Below are 13,929 nucleotides of genomic sequence, written 5' to 3'. Positions count from 1 at the left end.
ATTAGGGTGCATTAGAGTCTAGTCTACAGCCCGACCTTTTTGCTATAGCATTATTATGCATTTCATTTCGTATAAGTTATATTATTAGCTTTCATATCTTTTGGTATATGGTTTGCGGTTTTGCTGTTTGCATATGTCGACTTCGAGCGATAACTCTGTTGCTGCTCCTGCTCCTCCGTCTCCTGCTAGACGTCGTGCTAATCAACCGGAGATCGATGATCCTGTTCATTACTATTTTTCTACCATTACTCATATGAACCGGGCTTATAATGAGGTGACACGTATTAACGCCCTTAGTGATTGTTTGCGCACCTTGCCACATAATGAAGTTATGGACGAGATCCGTGCCGACATGGGTAACTTTATCACTTTCAAGCATAGGGTTGAGGATGCGAACCGCAAGCGTGATCGAGAAGTTAATGCTAAGTTCGAGGCTCTCGAGAGCACTGTTCGTGTGTTGAAGGAAGAGTTGGATGTTGTGAAAGGGAAGTTGCGTAAGTATGAGGATCCTGCTGAGACTCATGCTGGACCAGCTTATCACACCCGCTCTAAGCGAATGTGATGTGATTATTCATATTGATTATCTATTTCATCAGACTTAATGTCCTTTTTATACATACATTTTGGGTTATGTACGGCGTTTTGCCGAGGATTTTATTAAGATTTTGTTATGGGATATTTTTCATTATGTATGGATGGTTATTTTTTATGACATCTATTATCATTATCATGTTTTATTTCTGATGTTGTGGCTCTTGGCATGTTATATTATGCGTAATATATGTTCATGTATGTTAGGTGCTATGTATGTTGTATGATGTTATCATAAAATATGTATGCATGTGATGGTTATTTCTATAACAATCATAACTGTCATGTTATTACTCATAGTGTTAGTTGACTAATATCTTAATGGTTAGTCTTTTCGTGTTTTGATCTATTCCTTTATGACACTAGTATTATTCTTGGTACTAACGGATGTGTTATTCTATTTTGAAGATCATGCCTCCAAGAGAGTCCACTGAAGCGCGTATGCAACGCCTGATCAATGAAGGAATTGCTGCTGCTATGGCAGCAAATGCTGATGTTAACGCCAATGTGAACAACAACGTGGGATGCTCCCACAAAACTTTTATGGCTGGTCGACCCCAAGAATTCAGTGGTACGGAAGGACCAATAGGGCTTACTCGTTGGTTCGAGAAAATCGAATCTATTTTCAGGGTCAGTCGGGTCCGTGAAGAGGACAAAGTTAGTTTCGCTAGTTGCACTCTCAAGGATAGTGCCTTGACATGGTGGAACAATCTGGTTAGTAGTTTGGGAAGCGATGTAGCCTATGGTTTGGCCTGGAATGATTTTAAGGAAAGATTGATCACCCGCTATAGACCTCGGGGTGAGCTTAAGAAGCTAGAGGTTGAGCTCAAGAATTTGAAAATGCATGGCACCGAATTAGATGCCTATGAACGAAGGTTTTTCGAGTTAACTTTGCTGTGTCCTAGGGTTTATGCGGATGAGGACCGCAAAATTGAGGCTTACATTGATGGTTTGTCCGAGAAGATTGAACACGGGGTTGAGTCCAGTGAACCCCAGACTATTGAGGCAGCTATGACTATGGCCCACAAACTTAATGACAAGGTGTTGAGAAGAAGCAAGACTACAGTTGTTGAAAGTAGTGAGGAGGTTGTCAAGAAGGCTGATAATGGGAAACGAAAGTGGGATAACAACCGCAATCAAAACCAAAATCAGCAGAAGAAACAGGATACCTCAGGTGCTAACAACAGAAATCAGCGTGTGTGTCCTCGTTGCTATAAAGTTCATGATGGTTACTGCACAGTTACTTGTAAGAGGTGCTCTAAGCAAGGGCACATTGCTAAAGATTGTACAGTGCTTTTGCCGGGGTCTGCTACTCCCGCGACTGGTGGTAATAATAATAATGTTGGTAATAGAGGTGGTAACGGTAACGGTAATGGGAAATCGAATAATGGAGGTAATCCGAGGGTTTGTTATGAGTGTGGGAAGCCGGGGCATTTCCGAGATGCTTGTCCCAACAAGAAGACTGCAGAGACTGCACGCGGCCGAGCGTTCAACATTAATGCTAAGGATGCGGAGGAAGATCCTAAGCTTGTTACTGGTACGTTCTCAGTCAACGATTTATCAGTTTATGTTCTATTTGATTCAGGGGCTGATTTAAGTTTCGTGTCGAGTAAATTAAGTCCGAGAATCAAAACGCCGTTAACTCTCTTAGACAATACTTATGTTATTGAAGTAGCTAATGGTAAGGAACTTACTGCTAAGACTGTACATCGTAAGTGTAACATTAATCTGGGTGGTAGGGATTTCGAGATAGATTTGATACCGATTGAACTTGGTAGTTTTGATATTGTTATTGGTATGGATTGGTTGTCCGCGAACCGTGCCGAGATCGTCTGTTATGATAAGGCTATTCGTATTACTGATGTGATTGGAGAGCCACTGATGGTCTTTGGAGATAAGAAATGCACACAGTTAAACCTTATTAGCTGTATGAAAGTTCGAAAACATCTTCGCAAAGGCTGTCATGCTATTCTTGCTCATGTTGTTGATCCTAGTAAGGAAGTAAAGAACGTTGATGACGTTCATATTGTCAGGGATTTTCCCGAGGTGTTTCCCGATGACTTACCTGGCCTTCCGCCGCAACGCGCGGTAGAATTTCAAATTGATCTTGTTCCCGGTGCTGCTCCTGTAGCACGTGCTCCTTATCGTCTTGCGCCTTCTGAACTTCAAGAATTGTCAAGTCAACTCCGTGAGTTGATAGACAAAGGTTTTATTCGTCCTAGTTCGTCCCCTTGGGGAGCTCCTGTTCTGTTTGTTAAGAAGAAGGATGGTTCTTTTCGTTTATGCATTGATTATCGTGAACTGAATAAGCTCACTGTTAAAAATCGTTATCCTCTTCCGAGAATTGATGATCTGTTCGATCAGCTTCAGGGTTCTTCTGTTTATTCAAAAATTGATCTTCGTTCTGGCTATCATCAGTTGCGTGTTAAAGAATCTGATGTTTCAAAAACTGCTTTTCGCACCCGTTACGGTCACTTTGAATTTCTTGTTATGCCGTTCGGATTGACAAATGCACCTGCTGTGTTCATGGACCTCATGAACCGTGTGTGTAGACCCTATCTGGACAAGTTCGTTATTGTTTTCATCGACGACATTCTTATATATTCTAAGAGTGATGAAGAGCACGAAGAACACTTGAGGTTAGTGCTTGATTTGTTAAAGAAAGAAGAGTTGTACGCTAAGTTCTCTAAGTGTGCTTTTTGGTTAAGAGAAGTTCAGTTCCTTGGTCACATTGTTAGCAAACAAGGAATACAAGTTGATCCTGCTAAAATTGAGGCGATTGAAAAGTGGGAAACCCCGAAAACTCCTACTCAAATTCGTCAGTTCTTAGGATTGGCAGGTTACTATCGAAGGTTCATCCAGGATTTCTCTCGTATAGCGAAACCTCTGACTGCTTTAACGCATAAAGGGAAAAAGTATGAGTGGAAGGATGAACAGGAGAATGCTTTTCAGATTTTGAAGAAGAAACTGACTACCGCTCCGATATTGTCTTTACCGGAGGGTAATGATGATTTTGTTGTTTATTGTGACGCATCTCGACAAGGCTATGGTTGCGTTTTGATGCAACGAAAGAAGGTTATTGCGTACGCATCACGTCAGTTGAAGATTCACGAGCAGAACTATACAACTCATGATTTAGAGTTGGGGGCCGTTGTTTTTGCACTTAAGATTTGGAGACATTATTTGTATGGGGTCAAGAGTACTGTGTACACAGATCACAAAAGTCTTCAACATATCCTCGATCAGAAACAGTTGAACATGAGACAACGAAGATGGATTGAGACGTTGAATGATTACGATTGTGACCTTTTGTATCACCCGGGTAAGGCCAATGTTGTGGCTGATGCATTGAGTCGTAAAGAAAGGACTGAACCTCGCAGGGTTAGGGCCTTGAATATGACAGTTAGATCAAACCTCGCAAGGCAGATTCTTGAGGCACAACAAGAAGCCTTAAAGGAAGAGAATTTTGTGAAAGAAAACGTAAGAGGTATGGCTAAGAAATTTGAGATTCGAGCAGATGGTACTAGGTACTTTGTAGGACGTCTTTGGGTTCCGAAGTTTGGTGAACTGCGACAACTTGTTTTGGATGAGGCTCATAAGTCTAGGTACTCTATTCATCCTGGTTCAGGGAAGATGTACCATGATCTTAAGGAGCTGTATTGGTGGCCAAATTTGAAAGGTGATGTGGCTACGTATGTGGCTAAGTGTTTGACCTGTTCTAAGGTCAAAGCTGAACATCAAAAACCGTCCGGATTGTTGGTACAACCAGAAATTCCCGAGTGGAAGTGGGAAGGTATCACTATGGATTTTATCACTAAGTTACCAAGAGTTTCGGGTGGCTACGATGCGATTTGGGTGATTGTAGATCGACTCACTAAGTCGGCTCACTTTTTGCCGATTAGGGAAACCGATTCCATGGAGAAACTCACCCGTTTGTATTTGAAAGAGATTGTTTCGAGGCATGGTGTTCCCGTTTCTATAATTTCCGACAGAGATAGTCGATTTGTATCGAGATTTTGGCAATCGTTGCAAGAAGCCTTGGGCACTAGATTGGATATGAGCACCGCTTATCATCCTCAAACGGATGGTCAAAGTGAGAGGACCATTCAGACATTAGAAGATATGTTGCGAGCTTGTGTGATTGATTTTGGAAATGGGTGGGATAAGTATTTGCCGTTAGCTGAGTTTTCTTATAACAACAGCTACCACGCAAGTATTAAAGCCGCACCGTTTGAAGCTTTGTACGGTAGGAAGTGTAGATCTCCTATTTGTTGGAATGAGGTTGGGGATGCTCAACTTACAGGCCCAGAGATTATTCACGAGACTACTGAGAAGATTGTTCAAATTAAAGAAAGGTTGAGAACTGCTAGAAGTCGGCAAAAGAGTTATGCCGACAAAGGAAGGAAAGATGTTGAATTCCAAGTTGGTGATCGTGTTATGTTAAAAGTTTCGCCTTGGAAGGGTGTTATTCGTTTTGGTAAAAGAGGGAAGTTAAGTCCTCGTTTCGTGGGACCGTTTGAGATCATTGAAAGAGTTGGACCGGTGGCTTATCGTTTGAAGTTACCACAAGAACTCAGTGCTGTTCACGATGTTTTCCATATTTCGAACTTAAAGAAGTGTTTGGCTGAATTTGATCAGACTATTCCTTTGGAGGAACTTCAGGTTGACAAGCAATTGCATTTTATTGAAGAGCCAGTTGAGATTATGGACCGAGAGGTAAAGACTCTTAAACAGAGCAGAATTCCTATTGTTCGGGTCCGATGGAACGCTAGACGCGGTCCCGAGTTCACTTGGGAGCGTGAAGACCAAATGAAGCAGAAGTATCCGCATTTGTTCTCAGATGCCGAGTCAACCCCTGCGCCTGCTTAAATTTCGGGACGAAATTTCCGTAACGGGGAGGTACTGTCACGACCCTACTTTTTCCGTTATATTTTTCCGTTAATTATTTAACGACCGTTAACTGTTAGTGTGCCACGTCATTTCCATGACCTATATTATTATTTTTGTAATAATATATATATAATAATTATTATGTGTTATGTGGATATATGTATTCATATTTTAAATTATACGTTTCTACGTTCCGCGGATTTCCATCCGGCGAATCTTTTCGGTTTTTAAACCAACGGTCGAGCTTTCGGGATTTTTAAATCCTAAATATTTTAAATATGATATTTTAAGGTCATATTATTAGTAGGTGTATTTATATTTATTTTTCGTCGCGCGTTCGTTATCTTTCCGGATTTTTAATCGCGTAAGCGTGTTTTCGCGTTTCGGGCTTCGTACGGGATCTCGGGCCACAAGGATTTCACCATTTAGCAAAATTGGACCCATGGGGCCCACCCCCAAGCAATTTCGGCCGAAGCCAAGGGGGGGAGGGGATCCTTTCTCCTTATTTTTCTTTTTTGAGATTTTGTTTTATCACTTTCCCAATTTTTCAAGACCTAGTTTTATTTTTGCTCTCACCCTCTCCTCTCCTCCCTCTTTGTGCCGTCACCATCACCACCATAAACCACCATATTCATCAAAAAGCTAGCTTGGATCAAGAGATCATCTACATAAACGTGTTCCTCTCTTCGTTCTCTACGCGATTACATACTTTGATTCTCGATTAGGGTATAAACCCTAACCCTAGAACTTTCCATATTTATTTATATTTCTGTATTTTGATGTTATATGATTAGTATGATATGTATAAGTTGTTGTAATGTTGTTTGAATGCGTAGAATTACTCGTTTGCGTATGATTTCGGTTTGTAAATTTTGGACAGCAGTTTGATTCGTGTTTTCTGACTTTGTAACTGTTATGAATGTTAAAATAAAGTACATAAATGAGTTCCTCTCATCAAGACATTAATTTTAGACTCCGGATTCATGTCGTTTCGATTCCCGGAGCCCTAGATATGCTTAATTTGGTTTTTGTTAAAGATTGAAAGGTGTTCTTGGCATGAACAAGGTTGGGTCCGACTTTGTGACCATCCTTGGTGTCTTTAGGGTGCCTCATTTGGTTAGGACTGATGGTGAGACGAATATTCATGTTCGGGTCACCTAAATCCGAGCCACGGTTCACCCGTTTTGCCCGAATTACTGTTTGAGTAAAATGATTTTCCCAATTGATGTCATGGCTGATATCCACGACCTAGGGACTGTTCTTGGAGTGTTCTTGAGTTCATAAATGTGTCGGGTGGTTTGAGTAGGTGAAGTTACATATGTGGCTTGCCCGAAACCGACACCCGGGGCTCAAGATACGACCCGGCGAACTTTTAAACTTAAAACTTATGGTTAATGATTAAACTTATGATAAAATTTATGGAATTCATTATTAATTAATTACTTATGATAAAAGAAGTAATTATTATTATTTAAAACATATGATATAAATATTTATTATATCATTTAATTATTAATTATAATTTAATTAACATTTTAATTAAACTTATGATTAGTAATACTTTTATTATTAAAGGAAAATACTTATGATAAGTATTAAATTTGTTTTTGAGAAATTATTAAAAGACTTATAATAAATATTAAATAATTATTTAATTATTATAAGACTTAATTATTATTTAATTATGACTTAATTATTAAATACTTATGATTTAATAATTTTAATTAGAAACTTATGATATGATTAATAATTCATTATTAATTAATAATACTTATGATATGATTTAAAATTTATTATAAATTAATAATATTTATATTATGATTGATATTTAATTAATTAATTAAATACTTATGTTGTACTAATTATAACATTTCAACTTATATTAACTTTAATAATTCATTTTATTTAATTAAACTTATGTTAAGACATTATTATACACTTTTGACTTTAAATAACATTATAACCTATGTTATTATTATAACTTACACTTTTAAAATTAATGTTGACTAGGTTTGACCAAGGTTGACTTTTGAGTTGACTTTCGGTTGACTTTGACTTTCAGTTGACTTATGTTGACTTTCTAAATAAGGAAACTTTCCTAACTTCAAAACTTTCTAAAAATAGAACTTTCTAAATTTGGAAACTTTCCAAAAATAGAAACTTTCCAAAAATAGAAACTTTCCAAAAATAGAAACTTTCCTAAAATAGAAACTTTCCAAAAATGGAAACCTGCTAAAAATAGAAACTTTCTAAAAATAGAAAGTGTGTGTCCTTATGCTGTTCCAATCAAACCGATGCTTGCTGAGTAATGTTCTATGCCTACTTGCAACATGTACAATAGCTATCATACTAAGTCTTGGCCTAAGTTAGTTATTTATTTCGACCTGCTTTATTTATAGGTCGGCGTTGTGATCTTTCTTGATCACTTTACTTTACTTGCTGTTCGCGTGTTTGTGAGATTTCTTCAGTTGCTATTTAAGGTGAGTTATAGTCCCGTTTTTACATACTTTTCAAAGTATATTTTTGGGATGTGATTACATGCAGATTTTTATTTACGTTTAGACACAAGTAACAGTTAAATTTAATTATTCATTGTGAGTTGGACAAAAATATTCCCTAGTCTGGTAACTGTAATCATTGGTTTCTACCGGTGAACGCGAATCCTACGGATAGATCTATCGGGTTTGACAACCCCATTTCGAGCTAGTCGCGCTAGCAATTTATAATCGGAATGTTTAGTACTTCGTAATTTGTTGTAGATACACTGTCCAAGTGTATATTTTTATTGTGTTTGGCAAGGGTAAATAAAGGGTTAAGTGGTTACCAGGTGGCTCATTGATAATGGAATAATGTTTAATGTTTTCTAACATTTTTAAATCTTGTGGTCTAAAGTTTACTTATTTATTTAAACCTATAATTCACTCAACCTTTGTGTTGACAGTTTACTTGCATGTTTTCACAGGTACTTGAGTTATTTGATGCTTCCGCTGTCGTTAGAAGAGTCTGCATGCATTTGGGCAGATTTTATGAAACAATTTATGAAACTTAAGTTTGCATTCTATTTTGGATAATTTAAATTGTGGGATTGTTGGCAATGTTTTGTGTCAACTTTTGGTTTCATATTATGGTTGGTTGGTTTTCAAACTACTTAATTTGGTTTGTTTCCTTTTTGGGGAACATTTTGAAATAAAAGAATGCAACTTTGTTTATTTAATTCATTTAAGTCCGATCAAGCTATGGGACCAACTGACGGATCCGTTAAGTGTTTTGACGGGGTCGTCACAATATATATATATATATATATATATATATATATATATATATATATATATATATATATATACTATATATAAATAGTATAGTGTAGTTTTATAATAATAAATATATATATATATATATATATATATATATATATATATATATATATATATATACTATATATAAATAGTATAGTGTAGTTTTATATTAGATTAGTTTTGGGTTATGCAAAGGTTATTTTACGGGTTTTAAAGTCGAAGCTCTGTCCGTGTAACACTACGCGATAAATAATCAATGTAAGCTATGTTCTCCTTTTTAAATTAATGTCTCGTACTTAAGTTATTATTATGCTTATTTAAGATGAAGTAATCAAGATGTTGGGTTAAAATACTAAAATTGGGTAATTGGGCTTTGTACCATAATTGGGGTTTGGACAAAAAACGACACTTGTGGAAATTAGACTATGGGCTATTAATGGGCTTTATATTTGTTTAACTAAATGATAGTTTGTTAATTTTAATATAAAGATTTACAATTAGACGTCCCTATAAATAACCATATACACTCGATCGGACACGATGGGCGGGATATTTATACGTACGAATAATCGTTCATTTAACCGGACACGGGAATGGATTAATAGTCACTAGAATTATTAAAACAGGGGTGAAATTATGTACAAGGACACTTGGCATAATTGATAACAAAGTATTAAAACCTTGGGTTACACGCAGTCAATAACCTGGTGTAATCATTAAACAAAGTATTAAAATCTTGTTACAGTTTAAGTCCCTAATTAGTTGAAATATTTGACTTCGGGTATAAGGATAATTTGACGAGGATACTCGCACTTTATATTTATGACTGATGGACTGTTATGGACAAAAACCAGACAGACATATTAAATAATTCAGGACAAAGGACAATTAACCCATGGGAAAAAACTAAAATCAACACGTTAAACATCATGATTATAGAAGTTTAAATAAGCATAATTCCTTTATTTCATATTTAATTGCACTTTTAATTATCACATTTTTATTTACTATCATTTTATTTATTGCACTTTTAATTATCGCACTTAAATTATCGTCATTTATATTTTTCATTAGGTTTTAATTGTGACTTAAAATATAAAATCGACAAACCGGTCATTAAACGGTAAAAACCCCCATTTTATATATTATTATATATATATATATATTTATATATTTTTGTATAAATGTAATTATATAAAAATATAGTGTAACCGTCTCCCTGTGGAACGAACCGGACTTACTAAAAACTACACTACTGTACGATTAGGTACACTGCCTATAAGTGTTGTAGCAAGGTTTAAGTATATCCATTCAATAAATAAATAAATATCTTGTGTAAAATTGTATCGTATTTAATAGTATTTCCTGTAAAAATATAAGCTATTTTATATACACCTCGCGAAACATCAAGTATTTTTGGCGCCGCTGCCGGGGAACTCGGCGAAATGCTATATTTTTAATTTATTTTTGTATAAATATATTTATATATCATTTTAGAAAAACAAAAATATAAATATTTTTAAGAGTTTGTTAAATATATAAGTTTTATAAAGTTTCTTTATTTTTATTTTTAAGTTTGTAAAAATATAAATTTTATTTAAATATTTTGTATTTATTTAAAATAGAAAAATCAAAACAGCAAAACAGAAAAAAAAATATAAAAAACATACTCTGCCCGATCACTGTTGCAGCCCAGAGCCTGGCCCAATTTCGCAAGCCATGCGATCGCATGGAAAATCAACTAACACCTCATGCGATCGCATGAGGTGATTTGACAGGCCTGGTAACCTCAGCCGCCTGTTTAGGGTTTTAATTAATATATAATTATTATTATTATAACCCTAATTAGGGTTTAATTTTTAATTATTAATTTAGTTTTTATTATTAATTATTAATTTGTATTATTTAGTTTAATTAGTTTAATTAAATTATAAAATTAATAGTTTTATAAAATAAATAATATAAAAATAATATTTCTATAAAAATTGTACTTTTTACAACTTTTAGTATATTTTTATATTTTGTACCCTTTTTATTCGTTTTAGCGTAATATTTGTATTTTTCGTTCGTATTTAGTTTTAAGTCATAGTTTTTGCCATAGTTATTTTTACTTCTAGATTTTTAGGCTTTGCTGTAAAATCCCTTAAGTGCTTTTTCTTTAGACTAAGATTTAGGTGCTTTAGAATTTTGCGACGCTGTTCTAAGTTTTTAGTTCCTTTTTAAGATATTGCCATTTGGGATATAGTTTTTCTATTAAGCTTTAAAATTTTTAGACGCAACTTTTAATTTTTAGTTTTTAGTGCCTTTTTAAGTTTAGACGCGCTACTTTCTTATTTTTATTTTTCGACGCGCTATTTTTTTTATTTTTATTTTTCGACGTTTTTCGACGCGCTCTTTTTCTTTCTTATTTCTCGACATTCTAGTTTTAGGACATAGAATTTTTTCTACTTCTTATCTAAATTTCTTTAAATTACGAAAAATTATTTTAAGCGGTTAAATTGATAGACATCCAAATTTTCTGCTTCGTAGTAATAGTTGGATTTGTTAGTGGCTGAGTTGTGAGCTTCCGATTTAAAGGGTTCTGGCTCCCTGCTACATCTTTTGGCTATTCGAAATGTGGGCAAAAGCAGAAAGTCTATTAATTTGATAACTTTAAATAATTTTTATCTTTTTATAACTAATAGGATAATTAGTGAATGCACCACATTGTAGCTAAAATTTGGCCATCGCAATAAAATGGAAAATTTTGAAAACAAGGCCTTGGAAACTCTTTATGACATCCAAAATCAATTTAATCAATACTCTCAAACGGGTGTTGATGACAATTCGTTCGGTCAATCTTGGATCATGAATGACGAAACAATAACTGGTTGTGAAATTTGTGGAGATTATCACTCAACATGGGAATGTTATTATTACGTTCCTATGAAAAATTTGTAGTGACCCGAACTTTTCCATGTTTATATATATTAATTGAGATTGATGTTTACATGATTAAATGTTTCCAACATGTTAAGCAATCAAACTTGTTAAGACTTGATTAATTGAAATAGGTTTCATATAGACAATTGACTACCCAAGTTGACCGGTGATTCACGAACGTTAAAACTTGTAAAAAACTATATGATGACATATATATGGTTATATATATATAGTTAACATGATATTATGATAAGTAAACATATCATTAATTATATTAACAATGAACTACATATGTAAAAACAAGACTACTAACTTAATGATTTTGAAACGAGACATATATGTAACGTTTATCGTTGTAACGACATTTAATGTATATATATCATATTAAGAGATATTCGTACGTCATAATATCATGATAATATAATAATTTAAAATCTCTTTTGTTATTATAAACATTGGGTTAACAACATTTAACAAGATCGTTAACCTAAAGGTTTCAAAACAACACTTACATGTAACGACTAACGATGACTTAACGACTCAGTTAAAATGTATATACATGTAGTGTTTTAATATGTATTTATACACTTTTGAAAGACTTCAATACACTTATCAAAATACTTCTACTTAACAAAAATGCTTACAATTACATTCTCGTTCAGTTTCATCAACAATTCTACTCGTATGCACCCGTATTCGTACTCGTACAATACACAGCTTTTAGATGTATGTACTATTGGTATATACACTCCAATGATCAGCTCTTAGCAGCCCATGTGAGTCACCTAACACATGTGGGAACCATCATTTGGCAACTAGCAAGAAATATCTCATAAGATTACAAAAATATGAGTAATCATTCATGACTTATTTACATGAAAACAAAATTACATATCCTTTATATCTAATCCATACACCAACGACCAAAAACACCTACAAACACTTTCATTCTTCAATTTTCTTCATCTAATTGAACTCTCTCAAGTTCTATCTTCAAGTTCTAAGTGTTCTTCATAAATTCCAAAAGTTCTAGTTTCATAAAATCAAGAATACTTTCAAGTTTGCTAGCTCACTTCCAATCTTGTAAGGTGATCATCCAACCTCAAGAAATCTTTGTTTCTTACAGTAGGTTATCATTCTAATACAAGGTAATAATCATATTCAAACTTTGGTTCAATTTCTATAACTATAACAATCTTATTTCAAGTGATGATCTTACTTGAACTTGTTTTCGTGTCATGATTTTGCTTCAAGAACTTTGAGCCATCCAAGGATCCATTGAAGCTAGATCCATTTTTCTCTTTTCCAGTAGGTTCATCCAAGGAACTTAAGGTAGTAATGATGTTCATAACATCATTCAATTCATACATATAAAGCTATCTTATTCGAAGGTTTAAACTTGTAATCACTAGAACATAGTTTAGTTAATTCTAAACTTGTTCGCAAACAAAAGTTAATCCTTCTAACTTGACTTTTAAAATCAACTAAACACATGTTCTATATCTATATGATATGCTAACTTAATGATTTAAAACCTGGAAACACGAAAAACACCGTAAAACCGGATTTACGCCGTCGTAGTAACACCGCGGGCTGTTTTGGGTTAGTTAATTAAAAACTATGATAAACTTTGATTTAAAAGTTGTTATTCTGAGAAAATGATTTTTATTATGAACATGAAACTATATCCAAAAATTATGGTTAAACTCAAAGTGGAAGTATGTTTTCTAAAATGGTCATCTAGACGTCGTTCTTTCGACTGAAATGACTACCTTTACAAAAACGACTTGTAACTTATTTTTCCGACTAGAAACCTATACTTTTTTTGTTTAGATTCATAAAATAGAGTTCAATATGAAACCATAGCAATTTGATTCACTCAAAACGGATTTAAAATGAAGAAGTTATGGGTAAAACAAGATTGGATAATTTTTCTCATTTTAGCTACGTGAAAATTGGTAACAAATCTATTCCAACCATAACTTAATCAACTTGTATTATATATTATGTAATCTTGAGATACCATAGACACGTATACAATGTTTCGACCTATCATGTCGACACATCTATATATATTTCGGAACAACCATAGACACTCTATATGTGAATGTTGGAGTTAGCTATACAGGGTTGAGGTTGATTCCAAAATATATATAGTTTGAGTTGTGATCAATACTGAGATACGTATACACTGGGTCGTGGATTGATTCAAGATAATATTTATCGATTT

This window comes from Rutidosis leptorrhynchoides, chromosome 4 (genome assembly GCF_046630445.1).
Source record: "Rutidosis leptorrhynchoides isolate AG116_Rl617_1_P2 chromosome 4, CSIRO_AGI_Rlap_v1, whole genome shotgun sequence".
Classification (NCBI taxonomy): Eukaryota; Viridiplantae; Streptophyta; class Magnoliopsida; order Asterales; family Asteraceae; genus Rutidosis; species Rutidosis leptorrhynchoides.
Note: the sequence above shows the minus strand (reverse complement) of the source record.